Source organism: Stegodyphus dumicola, chromosome 3 (assembly GCF_044657685.1).
Source record: "Stegodyphus dumicola isolate Sdum_Otavi_A_Nest chromosome 3, ASM4465768v1".
In the NCBI taxonomy this organism is placed as follows: domain Eukaryota; kingdom Metazoa; phylum Arthropoda; class Arachnida; order Araneae; family Eresidae; genus Stegodyphus; species Stegodyphus dumicola.
Window position 1 is genome coordinate 63,922,379 of NC_140770.1, and position 17,518 is coordinate 63,939,896.

Here is a 17,518-nt window from a genome sequence, read left to right on the forward strand (position 1 = left end):
ATGCACCAAAACATGCGGGAGCTATCTACCAAAAACTTCATGAACGGCCGAGCGGCAAAATCGCTGAACACTGGTAGTTTCGACCTGGTTTCGATTCCAGGCGAACGGGCTGGTTGCATAGACGTTTTTGCGGTTTTCCCCATATTTAAAGTGTATACGTTACGTAGGAGCCAGTTTCCCTTAAAAGTCCTTCACGATAGCATACTTACCCTTAGGCATGTAAACTTAGTCTGCTTTTCCATAATCAATTAAACCAATATCTGCCTAACGTAAGGGATGCCTTTGTTGAGAAATTAGCTCGTATTCACTCGGTGTGGATGCAGTCCACATTAAAAAATTAAAAATTCTATATTCATTTTAAATCGTTTGAAACTTAATATTTTTAGAGATATGTAAATTAAACAGTAAACAAGAAAATTGAAACTTACTATTACACAGAGTTTGCGTATAATGTAAAAAGTGTAAAATGTTATTTAAATACATGTGCAACAACTTTTCTGAAGTTGTTCGAAAAAACATCAAAAGATCGAAAGCAATTACTGTCAAGTAACCTCACAGAGAACATTTCTGCAATATTTTCTCGTTTTGCTTGATGCATTAAAACACGAAAAGCTTTAAACCGATACTGATAGATTACACCGTTGAACTACTCGTATAATAAAACCAATTATCTTGCTTACAAACACACCCCTATGCGACGTGAATAGCAGAACTACCACAATATTATCTCTATACTGAGATGAAGTTCTTCGTCTAGAGAAATCCAATATTCCTAAAGACATTTTCTTTGAAAAGAGACATCAGAGTTTTTTCTCTTTCCTTACAAAGCTATTATTAATTTTATATTCTTTTCTTACATATTTACATTCATTTTCGCGTGTATATATTAAATTTTTATACCTATTTCTTTCACATCTGTTTACATCAAGAAAGTGAAATTGCTGATATAATTTTCTGAATTATATTTAATGTTTATCACTCTGTTAACAATTTTATTGATTTGTATAGTTATTAGCTACAATGATTATTTCTAGTTTTTTTCTAGGAATATAATATTTTGTGATCTATCTAAAGCAAATTTCGTTTCTTATTACATGCCTGTGTTCATAGTAATCATTAATTTTACTATCGAAACATTTAAATGAATTTTCTTTTAAATTATAATCTATTTTATTGATTTTTAATGAATTTGTTATGGGCATATATTTGCAAAACAAACATCCCAAAATACTCATGAAAAAAATTCAAAAAATTTATAAAATTCACAAAATTTATTCAAATTTTGAACAATCGCTCAAACGCTTTTTCCTCTTTATTTACTTAAACAGTTTATTTTACATAAAGAATACCGAAAGAAAGTTATTAATTACAAAAAGAAAAATTATTTCGGTTAAAACATTCAAATAAAATGTATAAAAGTATTTTAAATGTCACCAAAAAATTTCTTTAGTTTTCTGCAAAAAATATATTTCTCTTTTTTAAAATTTTTGTTTTAAGACTTAAATTTTCCTTTCTTTTTTATATGTCAGGTAGTATTTTTATTTTAAAATCAGCTATTAAAAATAAATAAATTTATTTTTTAAAAGTTATACAGTTTGAAACATTCAGGGAAAAAATTCACAAAAACTTCTTAAATAATGAAAGATTTTCTTTTTAATCTCTAAAAACTTTTGCCCTTTAAATTACTCTTCTTAACTTTCCTTTACTAGTTTTCAAATATTTTTCCTTTTTTCCTCTTTCTTCATCTGATCATCAGGTTAATTTTATCCTAAAATTATTTATTTATTTATATAAAAAATGACATATTTCGAAAAATGAATAAAAAATAAGTAATTTAATTCTAACGGTAAAATTAAAAAATATTTATATATTAAATCTGGGCAAAAATGTCATTAAGCAATCAGGTTAATTTCAGTTTTAAAAACATACTAAAGAAATAGCTATCGATTTGGAACGTATAACATTATATTACTCAAAATCCAAACTTACTCAGAACACGATTCTTCAACAAATTCCAGAAATATCTGAAACATTAAAAAATAATTATCAGCATAAAAATTTGAAAATCGCATTGAAAAAAATTTTCTTTTGAGAAAAGTTCTATCAAGAAATTTCTTAAAGTCGTTTAAGAAACATTTTCAATTTGAGTGAAATAACATGTTTTCATTGCAGATAATTTTGAAACACGACATAATTAAAAAAACATTTAAAATTAAATAAACAACAAACACTTAAAAATAATTTTCTATTACAAAAAGGAAAACATTGAAGGAGATAGCTGCGAAAATTAAATTTTAAATTAAATTTAAATTTTTCTTAGAGGTGAAAATTAATTGCATCGAAGCAATCTCTGTACCATTACATCCAACACTACTAAAAAATTATAATCTGTCAACAAAAGAGGCAAATGTTCTCGAGTCCTTCGATTTCTGTTTCGCAATTTACGGGAAAATAAAAGGGGGTGGAGAAGATTAAACTACAGTTTCGACGGGAGAGGAAGAGGAAAATAAAATTAAGAACTCACAGCTGTTGATTTACATGTACAAAGATTTCTCTCCGTAAAAAAGAACTCCGCTGAATATTTATTACAAGGCAAGAGACGATTTAATAAGACTTAGCTTCAAATATAATACAGAGATTGCATAATTAAAGAAAACATCATATGTCAAAGTAACGGCATGCATGTACACATTTCTTCTAGAAAGAGGAAGAAAAAGAGAAAAGAATATGAAATTTACCATATATGTAGACAGAAAAACTTACTTCTTAGCGCTCATTGCTCGATTTACTTAATGAAGTTTCATGCATACTAGTATATGTGCAAGACCTAGATTTTTATTATTTGGAGTACAGGTGTGTGTATATATGTATGATTTTGTACTTAAAGAGACCGAAGTTAAACGTAAATAAATTCACTTTGTTTTTTTAAATACATTTACATTTTGCAACGTGTAAACAGTTCCGGTTTATTGTTCAGAATGCTTTTAGTAAAATTGAAAGGAGGTGAACAAAAGATAAAGACTCAGTTAAATTGTTTCTTATTGAGTGGTAATACGTGATATCAATAATAAACTATACTACATTTTATGCTGTTAAATTTCATATATGTGGTTTTGTTCTTTGAAGTTAGTTGACTTAATGATGCTTACTTAGCCCGAAACTGTTGTAAAAGGTAGACAAATGAAAGAAGAAGTAATAAAAAACAATCATTTTTGTATTCACACGAACATTATGTAAATACATAACTAAAAATTACTTTTAAAATTAAAATAAACACGGCTTTTCTTTCCCCACCTTCTATTCTCAACATGGGGAGAGGAGGAAATCCACTCTCTATGAAAAATAAACTTAAATTAGTTTCCGACGACAGCTATTTTCTGCCTTTGATGATGAAACCCAATCTCAATAAAATGGCATTCAAGCTTAAGTAAAGTTAATGTAAATGACAGATACGTTAGAAATAATATATTTCACAAGAATCTCAAGATTAAGCAATCAAGCCTTCGTTACCATTTTGATCGGCAACTACATTAAAATTCGTAGTTTGGGTTTTTGGCTAAGCTAAGCGGCTTCTATGCTAAAAAAAATCAAGACCAGCACGCATAAACTGAAAACTTCACAAAAAATCAGGGTGTTCAACCCTATAAATAGGAGAAAATAAACCCTTTTCTCGGCGGTTTTTTAGCTTGGGTATAAATTCGACTCGGCTTTGTCGACTGATTTTTTTTAAATTTATCAAAGATTTAAATCATAAGTTCTTAAGGAAACTAAAACAGCAGACCTTTGGAAAAGGTTACGAAACAAATTGTAATAAACACTTACTCCTTAAGGTAATAAAAGGCTTATCAAAGACCACTTCTTAAGTTAACGAGGGAATACTTATTGCATTTGAAAATTACTAATGTCACATGTATTCATTTCCAGTAAATTACTTATAACGCAATTTGGAGAAAATATTTTAACATAACTAACACGATTACCACTGAAAATGACCTCTTTGAAATCACTGTAGTATATATGATGCCAAAATATACTCGGCAAACTGTAAGATGAAGAAAACTCGGAAAAATGCCTGACAAAAATCGACTGTGTTTAGAAGACTAAGTGGAGTATTCTAAAAATTATTGATATGAAAAAAGATGAAGAAAACTCTTCAAGAAAATGCTTAAAAAATCAACTGTGTATAGAAGACTACGTGAAGGTTTCCTGAACACAGTATTTTTTAATTTATTACGATATACACAACAAAACTATAGCTTGATCTAGATTATATTATTACGAATGTAATGCAAATTCTGCGAATTCGAAATCTGGAACAGGTTTGCATAAATTTTGCGATAAGAGACTACAATATGTATTTTTGTGACTAAATAAATATATTCACATGATATGAGTTGTTTAATTAAGTGATTTTAAAATCAGAAGATTTTTCGTCCCACTCTCAGGTATTAGAGATCAGCTTCATAGTATTCATCTCAATTAATGAGCAGAAAAAAAATTGAACTGGAATATGCATTCTATAATAAGCTACTGAAAATTCGATTTAACAATGAGATATCCAGTATTTCATATTAATATGGTTAGCTTCATTAAACCTTCATTTTATTTCTTTTCCTAGAAAATGAGTTTAAGCAATCAGTTTAAATAATAACAGCGCTATATTAATATAATATAACCTCCAAAGTTCTACGATGAGACTGACGAATCTATTCTACATATAGTAGTTATGTGGTAATTTCATCTTCAAAAATACTTAATCTAGTTTTAAAGCAGATTTATTTGAATATTACAAACACATCAGACTAATCTAAAGAATTTATCAAAGATCTTATGTTCAATCAGCAGTATTGAAGCTTTATCAAACAAATTGAAAAAGTGTTCTATTTCAGACTTTTGCCATATATGTTTTTCTAAATCAACGCGCTTCTGTTACACTGACTTCAAAAAGCTTAAGTACATGGCGGTAAAATCAACAAAACTGGAAAAGTAAATCTTTGATTAGCATTGGTTGAGTGGACGACGAAAATGCGTTTTCTCGTTGGAGTATCAAGTTGGTGCACATATAGTTTTAGAGAACACTCTTTGGCGTTTATTGCTGTATAACGAAGAGATCCGAAAATTCTAAAAAAGGACATTTTTTATCTGTATGAATTCGTATTACATTTTTGTCATTGTTGCTTGCTAATTTACGAAAAAGAGGTACATACATAAAGATAACATAAGCCAGCATATAAAATGGCAAATTTACATAACCACATAACCACCGAAATGGATTATAGAAATGAAAAAATTCAGATTTACTGGGTGCTTAACATTGTTCACATCTTGGAAAACGTAAAATATATATATATATATATATATATATATATATATATATATATATATATATATATATATATACCACCAATTTTTGAATTAAGGTATTCTTTAAAAAATTATAAAGTTAGGCAAAATTTTCCACAATTTGATCACGTAAGGACGTTTTATTTCTGTCTTCCAGCATTTCTTTCTACATCTAAAGCAAGCACTCATTATTCAACACCAAGCAATTCAATCAGGGAGAACCCAAATAAGATTACACCAATAACAGAGTGGTGAGATGGAGACAACCAATAACATTTCCGCGCCTCTTATCTTATGCTTAGACACACAGAGAAATGAAAACCAATTATTTCAGCCATCGTGCACGATAATAAAATAATCTCGCTCACGTTGCACGTTATCTATACTGGGAATCGTTGCCTACCCATCTCTGCCAACAGCGCCGTTGCTGGTAGCATAATAAAAATGAAAAATAGTTGAAATGGATTAACTGGATTAAAAGGTAAACATTGTTCTCTAATGTATATACAGCTTTCTGATGTTTTCAAAGAGAATTGTTGGCTAAATTACTTTTTTCTGGATATTTCTTCTCAAACTTTTAATCTCAACGCGTTATAATCTGGACGCAAAGGGAATGATTTTCAATGAAATATGTTAATAAAAAATTGTGAACGGTTTCTCTGCTTTTAAAATGCTTCATTGCAATGTTATTGCTCCACTTATATTCAAAGCTTTTGGTAGACCAGCAAATTTATCTCTCCTCCTGATCTAATATATGAGGAATTTCTCCTTCACGTCTTACTTCACACCCATCTTACATATCGAAACATTTTAACAATTTAACGTATTTAACAGTTCGGGAGGGTAACATGATTTTATAAAGCAATCATTCCTCTTCCTAAACAGTCTTTTATTATATCATCCAATAGGGATCTTCACTAGGAAAACAACAGAGATAAAGGTTACTCGGCATGGGAATATTTGTAAACAGGAGATTCCTTAAATTCAACGTCATTTTCCCATTTGATCTTCAAATATATACGAAAAGATAAAAAAAACTACTTAGTAGAATTTATGAGAACGAGAATATGACGCATTCAAATCCGAATCCGAAGTAGTATACTTTCTACGGGCCACGAATCATGCTTAAAATTGCTGGTTATTTACTTACAAGAAAGAAAGCCAGCGCAGTTCGTTTTTGATAAGTATTTAAGACATTGTAAGAGCCTGTTTGTTCGTATTCATGTCGAGAAACATACTAAATTTTGTTCTAATCAGCTCTTTAAGAATACGTAACAATTTTATATAGTTGACTGCAGTTCAGCCACAAAATCTGGCAGTTATTGCATAGGATCACACAAACGATTATTGGTAAAAAAGACGAGTAATGTGTAACTTTTTAACAGAATTCCAGTTTTTCGATGTATGTCGAATTGGTACAAGATTTCGAATGCAAGTAACTAACAGCTATATGGTAATAACTGTACAATTCAAAAAGGACGAGCTTCACGTTAAAGTATTTCTTCCGCTTTCTTAGCGTGCCTTCGTGGTGTGATGGTCTACACGCTGGGCGCGTATCCAGAAGTCCGTGGTTCGATTCCCGGGGAAGGCATTGCTAATTTTTCATCTCTCCTTCTTATAAAATACCTAATGTCTTCACAGTGGCGCCCGAACTAGAAAGGGTGGTGGATGATGATTCTCCGCACTCAGGATTTGGCGATTGGGCCCCCTAAAATCCCAGTCGCCCTTTAAAAGGGGGAGTATATAAGGTATTTCTCCCGCCTTCTCAGCATGTCTTCGTAGTGTGATGGTCTGAACGCTAGGCGCGTATTCTACAGGTCCGTGGTTAGATTCCCGGCGAAGGCGTAGCTCATTTTCCATGACTCCTGCTTCCAAAATATACCTAATGTCTCTACAACGAGACCAATTTTTGTGCACACAAATCATACCACTTTCAAGGCTGGCAGAACAATACTGACGTAAGTAAAACAAATGAAGATCATAGTTAACTCAAACGCCTATTCTCACGGTAAGATCAGTTCTGCCCTGTAGCTCTTTAGCATTAAACTGTTTGTACTAGATTAATATTAGCCTGCGAAACACAGGTTTCTGTTCGAAAACTTATATATTCGACTCCTTTATACGTACCTTAAGTTTGTGTTATCTAAAAATACCCAAAAGTTTTAAATACAACAGCTTTAATGAATTTAAGAGTCATCAGGAAATTATTAATTTTTTCTCTGGCTTAAAATATTTTACGAGTGTATAAATAAACTGTCATACACTTACACCCCTGTTCAATTATCAAATCATTTTTTAATAAAGTAGTTGTCATACAAGAGTACGAAACTATCGGGTTGACAAAAATGTGATTTCGATTTTTTAGGGTGAAATAAAGCTTAGTTTTTCTATATAAAAATGAATTTTAATGTCAAATATTTTCCATTGTTTTCTATGCTCTTTTGCCATGTTTCTGGTAACTTAATGATTTCGCGCTCATAGAAATTCTGGTCCTTTAGCAGCAAAAAACATCAACCAAGTGCGGTTTGAGGTCATCGTTATTAATAAAATTTTAACCATTTAAGAAGTTTGTGAACTTCGAAATAAATGATAATCTAGTGGTGCTATATGGGGGATGCGATATTACCTAACGACATCCCCACCAAGATTCAATAATTTCGACCAAGTTGCTGAATATGTGTGAGGCTTTGCACTGTCGTGGTGGAACACGATTCCTTTGCGATTTATCAATTTGACATTTTATCTTTGATTGCTTTCTCTAGTTTCACAAGCTGTTGGCAGTAAACATCTGAGTTGATTGTTTGGTTGCTTGGAAGCAGCTCAAGGTACATAACACCTTTGTAATACAACCAAACTGACAGCATGATCTTTTTCTGATGCAATTTAGCTTTCGGTATGATTTGTACTGATTCATCATGCTTAGACCATGATCTTTCCCGATTAATGCTCTTGTAGATAATCCATTTTTTAGCACCAATGATAATTCGTTCGAATAAAGGATCGATTGCTTTACGTTTGAAATGCGTATCGCAAATACGCAATCGTTGAATTTCTTTCATTTTATAAAATGAAATGATGAAAGAAAGTAATTCATTTTATGCAGAACTCAAATATCGAGCTTCTTAACGAGTTTAAAACATCTTATGTGATTTTCAATTTTTGTGTGTCATACATTTAACTTTTGCAATCCCTCGCATATTTACATGATGTTTCGACTCAATAATGGCTTTAATTTTGTAACCATCAACTTCAGAAGGTCGGCCAGAACGCTAGACATCTTGAAACTACTGTAAATTCAATAAACAAATAATACCTACTAATTATTGGGCAACCAAGTAGCTTTATGGGAGATAAATAATTTCAAAGCTTTGAAGCAAGTTCTATAAAAGCATTGTTACTCTTACAGAATCCATCTAGTACACGACCTCCCGAAGCATGAATACAAAACAAAGTTTAAAAGATTCAAACTAAATCACTCCAGGAATGGAACTCAGGTTTAAGAATCTTTTCTTCTTCTTTTTTTCTCTTCACGCTTCACGGAGAAAAGCGATGTCTCTAACTGACATCCTGCCTGCCTAAACGAGAATCGTTCCAGATCTGCCAAGAACGGTAACTTAAAAGTAGGAGGTTTTTAATATAAACGCTAAAAAGAGATTCCGCGGCAATAGTTGCAGAAGAGGAAGAAAGTTGAAAAACGTTTCTTTCTAAATTAATAGCTGCTCTTCCAGAGAAGAACGCAGAAGGGAAAAAAAATATAACATCAGAATAGCATTCGTTATTAGAAGACAAGCGGGATAAGCGCCAAAGAGCCTTGTAGAATAACCTAAATGTGGCATGTGCGGTACAGGAACATTATGATGACAGAATTGTTAGGAAACTTTTTGTCTTCATTTCTGAAATTTTGTTTGACTTCTCACTGACACCCAACTGTATATTTTCATTAGCCATTTTATAAAATCTTTTTCAGCCCGGACACTTTCAGTGACATCTGTTAATACCATTTAATACACACCGTGTCCATAAAGTCCTTATGCGGTCTTTGTTTTAGCAAATATCTACTTCCAATTACAAAAAAAGTCCAAAATTAGGCAAATACTAATGTCTTAAAATTGTTTTAATTTAAAAATTAGAAATTATGAAATCAAATGTTTTATGTCTCTTTAGTCCTTAAGTTATGCTTAGTAGATGTTTATACTAATTCTAAAAAATAAAACGCAAAAAAGTTTGACTCCTGCGTGGCAAAAACTTATCGAGATATATTTAATTTCAAAATTTGCAATTTTTGATATAATTTTCAGCTTGCATTGAGAAATCGATCAAAAAGTAAAAATAATATTGATCAATACTTTTCGTGAAAGTCTACATATCGTTGCTTATTCTTTAATCCATTAACATCAACGGCAAACTGGTATTTTATTTTTAATTACCTATAAATTATTTTATAGCACATGAATTCTATAAGTTTCTACGAATTAGGTCCCCTTTTTGAGGCAAAAAAATTATACTGACAAATACTTTTCATGAAAGTCTGCATAGCATTCCCCTTAATCTATTAACATCAAAGACCTTTTTCTGAACTGGTATTTCATTTTTAGTTACCTATAAACTGAAATATTTTACTCATTTCACTCTTAAATTTAGACAGGACCCTCTGCATATGATCACAAACTTTTATTACTTACCGATTACAAAATTACATACAGCATATCTCAGTCAGTTTTCCTGTATGGAAATTTCACGTTTTATGTTTCAATTTCTAAAATGAGTCCTAAAATTGTATAATGAGTTTACTAAATATAACTATAAAAACCAGGGGGACGTATAAAAACTTAGACTTTCTAACTTTTAAAAAATTGAATTTTTAAATCTAAGTATGCTATAACATGAACATTTTCCTTATTTAAAGCACCATTTAACATTTTCCTTATTTTTTAAGTAATTGGAAGTATCATAAATTCTGTAATTGGAAGTATCACAAACGGCTTTGAAAAAAAAGCATAAACATTTTTATCGATACGGTATAATTTTTTCATGTAATGTACACATATTGCTAATACATAGTAAATAAATAGTTCTTCATTTAAAAGAATAAAAACTTGTATGAATTATAGCAATTGAAATCCGGCTAAGTTACAACTAAATTCGGAAAAGCAACTGTTACAAAGGTACACGCAATAAATGTTTTCGAGATATTTAGCTGCCTTTAGATTAAGATATAGTATAGCGTTTATCGAAAATAATATGGACTACAATAAACAAATAAATATTTTTAATGAAAACCTGAAAGCGATTGCAAAAATATACTCAAATTCTATCAGGATAATGATTCTAAACATACAGCCCTAAATGTTCGCTTGTAGTTATTACGCACCTTTTCTGAAACTATCAAAACTCTTCCATATTCTCCGGACTTACATCCTATCGAATATGTATGGAGTTGGAGAAAACAGTAAGGTACATGATACTTCTTCGAAAGCTCACCTTAACAGCATTTTTTCCGAAGAATGAAACAAAATGAGGCGTTCTTACATGAAAACATTAGCTGAATCTATGACAAAATGCATGAAGTGAAATGTTAGCTAAACGATATCTAATGAAAAATTGGATGTGCCCGTTATTTTATTAATCTCCAGATTCCTCAATTATTTTCGCAGAATCGAAGAAATTCAGAAAACCGTAAAAAGGGACTTAAACGGCGTTCTAAAAGATGAATTATATGATGGAATGAACCATGTGTGTGAACGTGCCAAGAGTTGCACAGATTTACCAGGCTAGTCTATAAAAATCTAAGACCTAAGAATGTGGCTTTTTTCAACTTTCGAATTTGTTTGAATTTAGCTCTACATTTTTTTGGACATGCTGTATATTCCTACATAATATTTTCAAGCGCCTTATATCATCTAATAAATTACGTATCCTGCATCTTTTGCACTCCAGAGTACCAATGAAATATTATCGCAAAAAGAGTAGTTAAAGTAGCTTTAATTGCACACTTTCACTAATTTCATCTTTGCGCACACTCTTGTTTTCAATTAATTGACTTAACTTTCTGTTCCTCCAATAATTGCTAACCAGACAGGAAAGTACTAAACCGCTTCGATGGTCAAGACCAGCAAACCTAACTTAAGCGCCCCCTGGTTTTAAGAGACAGAGAATTAAGTCTATTGATAGGAGATTAAGCCACAAGCCTTAGTTAATGGCTAATAGAATAAAGCCTCTAAAGGAATGTTAATACCTCAGCCTAGGAACCGTTTGTTACAGGATTCGGAGCACCGAAAAGTATTTTTTGCAGGGCGATTTTTTTCTTCCATTACCTCGTCTTTTTTAAATCCAGATTTAATAAGCTTGTTTCACTGCTTAATAGCTTTCAATCAGTTCTGAAAATTTGCTCGAAAGAGATTTATTCAAATTTTATGTACCTGTGATATTTTATAAAAATATCAAGAAAAATATGCTTTATATGCCAAAATGGGATATCAGTTAGATTTTTTTTACGCAACGGAAAGAACCATGCATTAAAATGAATAAATACTTACGTGAATTGTTTTAAACTGATACGAATTAATTCCTTAAGGATTAATGATTATAAATAAGTAATTTAGATAGATGGAGGATAAAAATGGCTTAATTTTGTAATTTGCCTATAGGGAGTTAAAACTTTGTAATTTACTTTTAGGATTTAGCTCCCTGCTTTCGTTGATTTTATTGGTGCCACTTATAATACTTAACAATATTTTCCTAAATTTACTGCATTTACATTTATATTTCTGAAACTCGGTATAATGGAAGGAAATAGAAATATTTCCAGGAATACCGTGCAGTTTCTACATAAATATCTATCTTTCTGAAACAATAAGGAAAAATAAAGGGGAAAGTATAGAAATAAGGAACTTGGAATAAATGAAAAGGCAAATACAAAGTCAACTAAGGATAAAGGAAAAAATGGCACATACACCCTCCTCCCTCCAAAAAAATGGGGGGGGGGAATAATTGAAGAATGCGACAAGAAAAAAATATAATTCCATTTTTCCGTTTTATACTCGAAAACATTTTTACTCGGTATTTTTACTCTAGGGAGGGGGAGGGTCTTAGAAATTGTCACACTATTTAGCTTCACCAGCCAGAATTGTCTTCGTATACTGGTATACTAAGAAAAGAAATCTCTGTGGTGCAATTTCAGAAGAATCTGTAGATTTCTTACGATGCAATTTCTTTATTAAATTTCAAAATGCCTATGTTTAGTCTATGTCTCATTGGGCCGTCGGCGAAAGTAGTAACATGAAAGCTCAATTCACACTAAGTGTAAAAAGTTTAATCAGGTATACCCAAATCGTTTTGACAATAAACCCTTCAAGAATTTCACAACTTTTTACCAACCCCTTTAATTATTAGATATTATTGGGACAAGTTGGGCGGGAGTGATGTTATTGGGGTTTTTAGATTGTTCATTTTACAATGTTTATTATTTCATATATCTAATTTTGTAGATTCTACATTAATTCAACATTCGTGGAAAAGAAAGAAAAGAATAAATTCTCTGGTTTGAAAATACGGAATTCTATGGAAATTGAACCAAAACTTCTAATTCCAGTAATAAATCTGGCCACAAACTTTATTATTGAAATAATGAATTATTAAATCCTATAACTAAAAAATTACAGGGAAATTAAAACTTACATCAGAAAAAAAACTCTGGATTCCCCTTCAACTTTTTTTAACTCACATGTAAAAAAAAAAGGCGGGAATCACTGAAAATGAAAACACTTATAATTTATAACCTTGAATAAACTACTTCAGAGTGAGAGGTTTCAATCTGATAACACAGATTTCACTTCGATTATTTACTTTTTTGCGACAAGTATAAAATGCGATCAATCAATTTTTTCTCTTTTCTTATATTAAAGTTGCATATAGATAAGGTCGATTTTTTTCTATCAACCCCTGGGTTAGATAATGGGTGATCTGAGGGATATATTTCACGACTTAATCACATAATTATGAAATTTGTATTTTACAAAGCATAGTTCATTTTAGGAGATAAAAGTCTGAGGAATTTACCGCGAGTCTTCATGGCGCAATTAAAAACAAGTGTCTGAATAGCAATCGGGAGGTCCAGAATTCGAATCCCTACGAACACAAGGCTGATTTTGTTTAATTTCCAGGCTCTGAAAAAAAATCAAAAATCGCTCTACAGTAGCGTCCAAACGAAAATATGTGGTAAATAATAATTTGTTTCCACCTGAAGTTGGTGAGAGGGTCCCCTTATTCCCATTTTTCATTTAAGTTTGAAAAAATATAAGAAATGCTCTCCTTTCTTACCACATGCCTTCGTAATGAAACTGGAAGCACACCCGGCTAGCAACCGAAAGTCCGGGTTTCGAATCTCGGGGCAGGCAATGCTGGCTTTTCATGTTTGCAACTTAGATCAATACCTAATTGCTGTATAAAGTGATTATTAGATTGGAAGAGGTTACGATAAATGCTACGTGCCCTGTATTTTTATCCACAGTGCAATTTAAAAGAAGAATGTATTTATAGAGGAAGAAAGACATCGCAAAACAAATACAGAAAAGAGGCTAATAAAATTAAAAAGCCGTACTTACTTGCGTAGTTCTCCCCCGTTTTTTCACTAATCTAATAGTACGAAAATCGAAATGGAAAATTAACGCCAATAATTTAATTTCCAAAGGATACGATTACAATAAGAACATGGCAAATGAAAATTATTTACGATAAAATACCAGTAACTATCCCAGTATTATTTATTTGAGAGAAAGCTATATTCCAGTAAGAATACAGAGTAGCATTAACGTTACAATATTTAATTAGATACATTTATTTCTGTTTCACTGTAATCTGAATCTCACCCGGTTTTATGTTGTTCACTGTTACTCTCTAGGCCTCAAATTATTTATTGCTATTGGAATTGTTGTATATATTGTCTGTTATAGTTCGCAAGTCTTCATCCCCTTTGTCAAAGTTTTCGTCACTATTAAGTCTGTCTTTCCATGTGCAATGACTTTCAGAACTAACCAGAGCATTAGATATCCCCATTTCTTGAAGCTCTTCACTGTTACAGTTCCATCAATCAGAGATCGGGCACTCCAACTCCGCGAGGAGATAAATCAGTTAGTAAGACGAAAACAATCACCATGTGAGCGAATCTATTTTACACTTTACGGCAGCTCGTTTCTGAGTGCCTTGAAGAAGTTGAAAATTACGTGAATACTTAAAACATTTTTCAAAACCTTCGAATACGCAAGGAAATACGATATTTCATTATTGCAATATTTTTCAATCATCAATATAAGATAAAATATATATTTTGTAAATAAATATATTGTAATAATATATAATGTAAAAATGTATTGTACATAATTATATATTGTAAATAAAATATTTTGTGTAAAGTACATTGAAATAAAGTATTCCTGTATGACTGGGAAAACTCGTACATCTTTGTGTAGAAAAATATTCTGGACATGTATGTTCCATAGAATTAACTAATTCCACTCTTACTATCAAAAAACAAAGGTATCCCTCAAATGCCTTTAAAGCTTTTTTCCAGATTGGAAAAGAAAACGAACAATATTTATTTGATTTCTCCACAGTTGAGGAATGCTATGCTATTTACATGAAATGTAAATTAAAAAGTAAACCTGAAGCAATTTCTCTTTTTCATTTTTGCTTTTCTTTTTATTGTAATTTCGCAGGTTGTTCATTGCTGTATTCCTCGTGCGAAACAATCTCATTGAAAAAGATTAAATAAGAAAAAAACTTGTAAAACGAAAAGCAAACAACATGTTTTGAGAATCGTAATTTTTTTACTTTTCCTTAATTACATAATGAGACTTCACTGTCTTCGTACTTTATCCCACGCACAATATAAACGCTCCACTTCATGCTCCTTCATGGATTTTTAAGATTAGACAAGAATAGCAAAGCATATGTACATACAAAAGCAAACACTGACGTACTGACCATAAATTCAACAATGGATTTCACTTAGAGAACTGTGAGTTTAAGCAATGAAGGTCACATCCATGGAACGTTTCCCTTTCAAAAATGAAAGCCTGATTACTTATTTCACAGAAATTCTGCCAAGAAAAAGAGATCACGACCACAGTTTTTTCTGATTCAACATCCGGAAGGAATGCTGCACTCCTCCACAGTACATCCTACTTTTGACACCAGCCAAAATCTCATCCTCAAGCATTCCTCTTCCCCCACCTCCATCTTTTTTTATTACATTTTTAAATTCCCTTTCTCATTGTACCCTTACCTGGCTGGGAAGCATCTTACTCGAAAAAGACGGAAGCGGGGACAAGACACAAGTGGACGAGGAACAGCACGTTGCGTGCCACTCCAACAAGAAGTGGTGAGGCCAGCATTTTTTCTTTGGCTCCTGCAGTACGTGAGCCATTGAATTCTCTTCGGCGTTGAAGTTAGGGGATTTATGGCAGCGAATTCGAAGGGAGGAGGCTGAGGGGAGTTACACGATGTCAGCATCTTTGCCTTTTGGAGAGGAACTTCGCAAAAACTCTCTCTCTCTCTCTCTCACACACACACAGTTCTTTCTCCTAGTCTTATTTTCTTAGGTTAGTTTCTAGATTTAAAAAAAGGAACCGAGATCTTATTGGGTCTTTATAAGATCGATGTTTATATGTGAAGAGATTCCTCTGCTCTCTGTCAAGAGATCGTACAATCATATTTTTCTCCAAGGCTTAATTTAGTGGCTTTTGTCTGCTTAAAGATGCCCTTGGGTGATCTGGTAGCTGGATAAACTTCCCCACCCATATCATCGTCTAATGAGAAGTATAAAGCAAGGGAGCAATAAAGTTTTATTGAGAGTCTGCTTAGTGTTTGGTGGGAAATTTAAGACTCCAGGAATAGATAATATCAGTTGAGATAGGTTATTCACCAGATCTCTATAGAACTGCTCTCAACAGAATGCTTTTTAAAAATAAACTGAAGTGCAGTTAATTATTTTCAGGAAACGAATTCTGTGTCCTGAAAAAATAAAAAGAATGATTACTTGAAAAAATGTTTGCTAAAAGTTTCGTGCAAAAATAATCCACAGAAATAAATGCGCAGCTATTCTTGAGTAGATAAACGTTTTCTTTGTGCACAAGTGGTATTAATTTAAGAAGAAATAACATTATAGTAAACGTGTTTTCACCTCTTATTTGTTTCTTTTATATTAAGCGGCTCGTTTTAAATGGAAGATTTTATGTTATCATTTATTCACTTATTTTATGTTATATACGTCTTCAACTGCCGAGGACTAATTTATGAACTATTAAACCCACCGTAATTATTTAGCTTAAAATTCTTTCAAGTCTAAAAATCAAATCACCATACCAAAATCAGAATGCGGTTTCGGCTTAATAATTTTAAAAATCTTTTAAATAATTTATAATTTTTAAAATCTTTTAAAAATTGTTTAAACTTTTGATAAAATTTTCAAGTTCAGAATTGTTTAAAATATTTCGTATGTTCATTTTAAAATATGATTACATTCTTATTGCATAAGTGAAAGTCTTATAAGGCATTTCTCCCGCCTTCTTAGCATGCCTACGTAATGTAGTGGTCAGCACGCTCGGCGTATATTCGAGAGGCTCGTAGTTCGAAACCCGACAAAGGCGTTGCTCATTTTTCATCTTTCCTGCTTCGAAATTACCTAATGGCTCTACAGTCTAAAGTTTATTACTTTTAGCTACCTGAAATAAAATATTATTACATTATAATACTATGTTATTATATTCGTTTTACTTTTATAATAATCATCAAAGAGATGCAGCTTACAAAGCAGTAAAAAATCACTGTAAATAAGAAAATATCCATTTCGACGAGAGATCCAAATATTTTGGGAAAGACATTCTACATTTCTATTCAAAACATCTCACATATTAACTTAAACTGTGGCAGTCTTGTCATTTCGATTACATTTTGTCTCTTCATCTTCATGCTCTTTCAGTTTATCAATAAACTTTAGAACCATTACGCAGAGCACTGACATTTAAAATTATGTTTAAGAATAGTGATATCATTCAATCCTACTGTTAATATTACATTACTAACGCAATAACAAATTTTAATTGATTTTCGATAGCTGCGATACTAAATACACTTCATCTATGAAATTTGTTACATTTAAGATAAAAAACAGCAACTA

The 17,518-nt window shown here is 31.6% G+C and overlaps 1 protein-coding gene across 3 annotated transcripts in view; it reads right to left on the minus strand.

Moving 5' to 3' along the window:
* LOC118190710 (plexin-B-like) overlaps positions 1-17,518 on the minus strand; it is a 1,029,017-nt gene that overhangs the window by 543,652 nt on the left and 467,847 nt on the right. For all 3 annotated transcript variants that reach the window (XM_085812956.1, XM_085812954.1, XM_085812955.1), the window contains one exon: positions 1,990-2,024. The gene's annotated coding sequence lies outside the window, so the exon portion shown is untranslated. The remainder of the gene's footprint in view (positions 1-1,989; positions 2,025-17,518) is intronic.